We start from the raw sequence: 8,528 nt of genomic DNA on the forward strand, positions 1-8,528 counted from the left end.
GGTTATTGATTTTAATTCTATTTTCATTAATTATAACTCTTATAAAAAATGAAATAATCAAAATCAACCACAATGTGAAGCAACACATTCTCAAGGAATTTATAACTCTTATAAATAAACCTAAGTGTCATGCTCCATGCATTGTTCATTCATTACTACTTTTATATAACTCTTATATAACAAACTAATGAACCAAGCATACATGCTCTCATACACCCTTATACTATAACACTTATAATATAAAGATGATGCATAAATATGTTTAATGCATGCATAAATGTAACTTTTATATTATATGATGCATGAACATACTTTAATGTAATTTATTCATGCAATCTACTATATTATAACACTTATAATATAAAGAAGATGCATGAATAAATGCATAACCTAAGGTTGGTTTTAAATCTATATGTCATACATTATGGCATATAAATAAACATACATCTCATGTACATTAAAATAATGATGGATTGAGATAATATGCCTCAAAATTCGATTCAGATAAGCAAACCAGGTCTTGAACCAGCCAGGTGAATCCTCGTTCCACTGATCGTGTAGCTTTTCTTTGTGATTGTTGAGTAACGTTGGTCAAGTAATCATGATCATGTAGCAATAATCGTGTACCTTTAACTCTGCGATGAAGCATGAAGACCACTCGATCGTGCAACACAACAAGTTTAAATGCATGCCTAAACGATTGAGTAGACAAAAACTATGCGATGAAACATGATCATCTAGTCGATCGAAGAGCAAACGACAAGTATCCAATACCGAGTGATTGAATAGCCAGTGACTATGCGATGAAACATGCTAGCCTACTCGATCGTTCATTGCATGCTCCTATCAAGCAACGAGTATCATATACTCAACGATTGTTTACCCCCATAAATTACAGGATTGAGTAGCCAACGCAAACCGATCGAGTAAACACTTTACTCATTCGTTTAGCATCAGCCATACGATCGTTTAGTAATGTTACATGATCGAGTTATAACTTTTCTACTTGATCGTTTAGCCAAATCTAAACGATCCTTTAACCTTGGCTACACGATACGAAAAATGTTTGGTCTTCTTCTTCCTCGATGAGAATAGCGTCTTCATGCTTCTTTGACACTTCATCACAAACGACTCAAAACTCTTCAAACACTTTGAATATGGACTCGATAGCAAGTTAATTATGCCCAAAAACGCAGGGGCCCTTACAAATTAATTTTGAAAGTAAAAGAAAGCTTTAAAAAAGAGGTCATCATTCTAAAACATCGATCAAACCATCCAAAAACACATTTAACACTTAAATGCATTATAGAACACACTTAAAACCCACCAAGACTGTAACATAAAGTTCAATACAGCAATGTAATTTGGAATATCAGAACAACCTAGCTCTGATACCAATTGAAGGAAATCTAAACATAGAGATCCAGTGAGCAGAAGTGGATCGTTCCAAATCCCATTGAGAATGAACATAAAAAATTACAGTCTAAACGAAAACGATTATGCATATACTATAAATTACAAGTATGCTTCTTAAAAGAATGAACAAGGGATAGAGTATATAAACCTTTGAAGAACCTTTCTTCAACTATCCCTCGATCAATCTCCAACGCGACCACAGAAGTACTTGAATGAAATGAACAGATTAGCCAACAGCACGAACTGAAGAATCCTCGATTACTATCAAGTCCAACTTGATCCTCGACTCTCTAATAAACAGGAACACCACCACAAGTTTTACCTTGGTATTCTCGGTGTGAGAATCTAGGAGTTGTGGGTTCTGTGTGACTTTGGATAGAGGAAAGGAGAAGGTAGACAATCAAGTAGACGATCGAATAGGTGGGAGATGGATGAAGTCTATCGTATAGACTAGGTACTCGATCGTTTAGAAAAATGAAGCCTATCGTATAGACTTTGCTACTCGATCGTGTAGCAACGAGTAAGCGAGTAACTATTGTATAGTAAACTCGATACTCGATCGTGTAGGTTGTGAGGCATTATCGTTTAGTAAAACGTTTTTACTTGATAGTTACTTCTTTTGTCAAACGACACAAATGAATCATCTAACCAAGTTTGAAAACAATTTTCCTTTTTATCTCACAGTTACCATAATTTCCAATAACCTCCCACTCAATCCGTTATTAAAGAAAAAGAATAGTTATCATATAATTAATATAAATAAATATGATAACCAACTTATCATATTATATTTATAAGCTATAGTTTTAATATTTCTTCGTATGAAACATATAAACCATAGTTCTTTTTCTATGTTATGGTATTTAATATAAATCATATTTATATTACCTCCTCCAACTAATGTACCTAATACATCATATCAATTATATCACATACAATTGAATAAATTAAATTTTATCACATATAATTAAATTTCCACTTGTTAATTTGAACACTTCAAACTAATCCAAAATTTGATTCTCAACTTGAACCCATTGAGCTACCAAGGGGACCTTATAGACCTGTAGCTTGAAGCTCCAACGGCATGTGAATAACTTACTAAACTCTTTAATCATGAGATCCACCATTCGTTAACTGTTGATCACTCCACTAAAAACCGAAAGTTGCACTCTTCGCACAACAGATATATTTCTGTGTCCATTAGATATAACCAGTCAATAGTGCGATGATCCTTCACAAATCGCTCGTAAGTACAGTTGGACCAATTTACCATTTTTCCCCTATAGTTACATCTAACTTTTTAAGTACCACTGATTCCTGTAATGAACAATAAGTCATAGTCCTACTATGATTGAATCCTCTCTTCCTAAGAGAGGGTGTGGCCACTATGTTCAAGACTAAGAATCAACCCTTAAGGGAGCAATTTATCTACTTACCCCTGCTTCGGGAAAGTACTAAATTTTGTCTTGTGTAGCTGAGTTCCCAGCTCCCCAATCAGACGAATCCCCAAAATAGTAGGCTTGTTGAGTTGGCAATCTAGCCACTCTCACCAATACAAATCAAAGGACCGCCCTCATGAGCAGTGTTGGGGTTGATGCACTAAAGTCTTGTGTCCTGTAGTTTGTAAACAATTTTGTACGAACGCTTGTGATGTATAATATATATGATATTTACTTCACTTCTTGACTTTGCATATTTAGATGTTTTTATTTTATCACAAACTAATAAACTTAAAATCTCTGGTTGTCTTTATGTAACTTAAGCATGTATGTAGTGACATACAAGTGGATCATGTTTATTAATCATATTATATTTATTAATAATTTAATTGGTTAATTATATGATAATTAACCTAAAATCTCTCTCGGACGTGCGTTAATGGGGTACAGCGTTGGTTATTTTAATCGATGAATAAAAATGAAATTTGTTTCATTTTGAAGGTTCGGAAAAAGATCGAAGGTTTGCGTTGGTGTGAAAAAGTAATCGATCACTTAAACATGAGAGCCTATACGATAGTCGCTCAGTGCCTAAACGATCGCATACCTCGCGCCTAAACGATCGCCTACCTAGTGCCTGAAGACTCATCTTCAATACCTCTGATCACGAACGCTCGAACAGACTCCAAGATTGCAACACATGAGTGCTCAAACTCAGCGATCTCCAAGATCACGAACAATCAGCAACCACCACACGAACACCACGAACTCAATGAACGACTTCCAACAAACCTCCACTATGTTGAGTTGAGTACGACACTACCACAATGGCTACCTTGGTATTCTCGGTGTGAGAATCCAGAAGTGTGGGCTCTGTATGGACTTGGTTAGAGGAAGAGACCAAAGGAACAATCGTGTAAACGATTCAACAAGTGGGAGATGACAAGGCCTATCGTAGAGACGATGCCCAATCGTTTAACAAATGTTATGCGATCATTTAGCAAAAGCTGTACAATCGTTTGTGTAACGACCCAACCCCCTAGAACTTAAGTTAGGCCGTTACTAAAAGCATACATGCATGGAATTCAAAACGACACTTGGTTATGGCGAAATAAATGCTAATTAAATAAGGTAAGTTCAAAAGACTTTCATTAATTTCAAATACTAAAATAATAATAGGGTATCCATAATTCATGAAGGATAATAAAGAAATATGAAAAACAATTCTTAAAAGTGAGTTTTAAACATCAAAACTAAAAGTTGAGAGAAACATGAAAAGAACTCTAAATTTCATGATGCGGAAGCGTAAAAACTAGTCCCAGTGGCTCAATCACGAATTCCGCTTGTCCGTCGTCGGTGCATCTCCACTTTACCTGAATCAACAACATGAAAAAGAATGAGTATAAAATACTCAGTAAGTAACCCCACTACTGGGGTCAGGCTAGGCATATATGTCCTCTAGATACCCCACCTCTGGTGAAACATATAAACTGTTCTAGTCCTCATGGGACACATATACACATGAAACAAAAAGAAGACTGAGTCCTATCCTACTGTAGTTAAGTACGTCCACTATCTCTGGTGAATCCCGAAGAAAACACAAATTTGTGGATCACGAAGGAAACACAAACTGGTGAATCCCGCAGGAAACACAAACTGGTGAATCCCGAAGGAAACACAAAATCTAATGGGCATCTAACTAATCAGTAAGGACATTTGCACAGTCTCAACATCATAATCATCACTGTACGAATCTATGACATACATATAAACCTCAACATCATGGCTCTACAACATACAAATATACCTCAACATCATGGTTCTACATCATACATGTATACCTCAACATCATCAGATCAAATACAATCATATGGAAACACATGCCATCTCATACTAGCATTCAAGTGTCTATGTGCATAAATAAATAATTCAGATCTCATACCAGAACATACTTTGATCATATTATACTATCAGTCTATCATGCTAACATTCTGCCATAACGTTCATTTATCATACTAGCATACATCTAATGTCTGGCCTGTGGGCAGTTCTAGTAGTAAAAAAATTGCATGGCGAGCCCATCAATATTTGTCTTCCACCTATGAATTTATCCACAAACAAGAATCACAATACCAAAACCAGACTTTCATAGAATACTTACACCAAAGCCATCATTTCTCTCATTCACAAATATCAAGTAGTACTAATTCCATGAATAAACAAGAATCACGACACCATGAATACAGCTTCCAATAATAAACAGATCTTGTCTTCCACCTATGAATTTATCCACAAACAAGAATCACAATACCAGAACCAGACCTTCATAGAATACTTACACCAAGCCAACCAAAACCAGACTTTCATAGAATACTTACACCAAGCCATCATTTCTCTCATTCACAAATATCAAGTAGTACTAATTCCATGAATAAACAAGAATCACAATACCATGAATACAGCTTCCAATAATAAACAGATCATGTCTTTCACCTATGAATTTATCCACAAACAAGAATCACAATACTAGAACCAGACTTTCATAGAATACTTACACCAAAGCCATCATTTCTCTCATTCACAAATATCTAGTAGTACTAATTCCATGAATAAACAAGAATCACAATACCAGAATACAACTTCCAATAATAAACAGATCATGTCTTCCACCTATGAATTTATCTACAAATTCATTCTAAGTTAGCCTTTACATTCTATTGAGACAAAAAAACAAGAATTACATCCTACACAAATTTGCCAACAAAACTTGCCCATTGGGTCCGAATTACGTCGATCTCTCCTTGCGTATATGCATCTTTTGTATTGAACTACAAAAAAGAAAAAAAGAAAAAAAAGATAAACTCAACATAAGTTTACGTCCATTTATTAAATTAAAGCTAGCACTATATAAAAAATAAATAATTTACATACGAGGCTAGTAATGGGAGTAGTAGGATTATGCACTATTTCATGTATATACTTTTGCACATAGTACCCGCATCCTACATAATCTAATTGATGAGGGCACTGCATATAAAGTTGAAAACAATTGTTAAATTGTTATAAAGAAGTCGAATGAACATAAATTGTTAAAAAATGAATACAAATTTACCTTTACAGGTTTCCATTTTGGAGAAAACCGATAGTGTTGGAGATCGTGCTTGGCTTGCCATGTTTTCAATCCACTAAATAGTTTTAAAACATTAGTTAAACATAAATACTTCGATTAAGAGCTAAGAAAATTCAATTACACTTACATATTTATAACTCCATGAAAATCCTCTTGAACCTTGCTTTGAAGAGAATCCAAAATATAAACACAATTTTCTTGTAGGTTGATTACAATCAATATCCAATGATAATTATAATAAGCAACAAGTGTATAATGCAAATTAGCCACAACATAAACACAATTCACTTATCTTGTGTTATATGGAATGAGGACTATTTGGTGTAAATTACCCAATTCTAGTTGATTGGCTAAATTTTTGGATTGGATATCTTGAGACTTCACGTGTGGCGATATTCTTGCTTGATCAATTATAAAAAAAAAAAAAAAAAAAAAAAAAAAAAAACTTCTTCGTAATATCACGACCACATTCATCCCAAAGATACCTAAACAAAGTAAAAGTTATTATTTATCAACATGAAATAAAGTATACATGAGTGAATCTAGATAAGTAATAATTACGCAATGTATGTCAAAATACACATGTAGCCTATTTCAACCATATTGCAATATTGGAGCAGATCATCACGACCTAAACAAATAAATTTGTCTCTTCCAAATATATGCTTGTTCAAAGAGATACGGATCATGTCTACATCGTTCATGTTATGTATGGCATGTCCATTCAATAATTTGATAGTACCATTAGCGTTAGCATATTTGGAGGACTGGCTAAAGCTCTTAATTGGTGAATGATCATACCATAACCAAAGTTACAAAAATTCAAAGTAGGAAAAATAATAAATAACCAAACTCATAAACTGAAAAATCCATGTCTGATAACTTTGATCTATACCATTAAAAAATAAGTGTTCTCTTATTTTGTTCACATCTAGAGTCTTTGCATTAACACACTTCAAACATGGACAACTCATAACATTCGATATATTTGAATGTTATAGACCATTTTTAATAAACACCTCGACCCCTAAACCATACTCAGCTGACATTCTATTCATTTTCATCCATGACTTATCCATGATTGTAAAATATGCAATTTAATCTTAAAAAAAACAATAACAAGGGAAAATTTAAAAGCATAAAATTATGATTGAAAAATATGCAACTTCAACAAATTTAGAACAACTAGACTTTTAAGATAAGCATCTTATAAATATTACCTTGTCCTTGTTATTAATATTGTTATGAAGTCCTTTTTGTGTTGGGTGCACCTTCTCCACTTGTCAACCTTCTTAAAACACGTCTAATGCAATCTTCCTATCTTGCTTCCAAATCCCCAAGAATCAAAATTTAGCCTTACACGTCAAACTTGAACCTAACAAATGAAAAACTTCACTCAACACCACACAACAACTGGCAGTAAATTCTAAGCTAAAGCCAATAGGAGGTAAGGACTTTAAACGGTAACATGTGGAGATGACAAGCATGAACCATTAACCACGTTACGTATAAATTAGAGTTTACAAGAAAAATGAAGAAAACAAGACATGAGATCTCACAAGATGTTACAATAAAATTGCTCTAATCAGGATGATAGTATACTTTCTTGCTCTCACCTCTCCATTCCAATGAAAAATAACGCTACAAGATGGTACAATAAAAAATGAAGAACAAAAGGTTGTGAATGCAACAAAAGAAGAGCCTATGAACAAAAGGACATGAAATCCACTGTAAAATCCTCAATCACTATTATGCTGCAGATTTCTAGATTTGTGAAATACAAACTAAAAGTGGAATTTACCAAGAAAAAAGCTGAAAATCAACAGCCTAAATGTAAAAAACAAAAGTATAAATTTGACAGAATGCTTATTTCTTTCAGCTAAACCAATTTCAGGTAACTCTTGCTTATTTCTTTTCACCTTAAAGTGTAGAATCAAATATGAACCTACTAAGATAAATTCCCAAACTTATTATTCTTCAAAATCTAAGAAATTTTGCCCACAGAGTACTTTATTATTCTTGCTTGAAAATTTCAAGTACTTTATGTGATACAAGGTCATGGACTTGAAGAACACATCAATGAAGATCCAAAGATTGCAGATGAATTTTTGCCAGAGAAGTTTTAGATGAAGATAAACCCAAACTTTATGAATCTGCTCTGAAGAAGATAAACCCAAATTTTCTTAAATGGATACAACAAGACAAGCTGCTCTTTTGGTGGTTATTAGGTTCGATGACAAAAGAAAATGTTGTTCAAATATTCAACTATCAAATGACAAAGGAAGACAACCTCACCTGAAGGCAAATGAAAATGTTGTTCAAATATACCTGCGATGGAGAAGCTTGGATGACGAGCTCGTTTTCGATGATCGCCCGATGAAGACAACCCCACCTGAAGGCAAACGACCGACCAGCAGCTACTGAGAGAGGAGAGAGTTTGTTTGGGTAGGCAAACGGCCGATCGAGGGTTGCAGTACTTTTGGTAAAGTGAGAGAGCTGAGAGATGAAATTTAGGGGACGCGCGCGCGAGAGGGAAATGAAAAATT

General features: G+C 34.2%; 1 pseudogene; it reads right to left on the minus strand.

Annotated features, from left to right (window-relative positions):
• Window positions 1-5,596: 5,596 nt before the first annotated feature.
• Window positions 5,597-6,686, minus strand: LOC150036560 (uncharacterized; annotated as a pseudogene).
• Between the last annotated feature and the right edge of the window lie 1,842 nt (window positions 6,687-8,528).

This window comes from Benincasa hispida, chromosome 4 (genome assembly GCF_027475165.1).
Source record: "Benincasa hispida cultivar pf3 chromosome 4, pf3_genome.v1.1, whole genome shotgun sequence".
Lineage (NCBI taxonomy): Eukaryota > Viridiplantae > Streptophyta > Magnoliopsida > Cucurbitales > Cucurbitaceae > Benincasa > Benincasa hispida.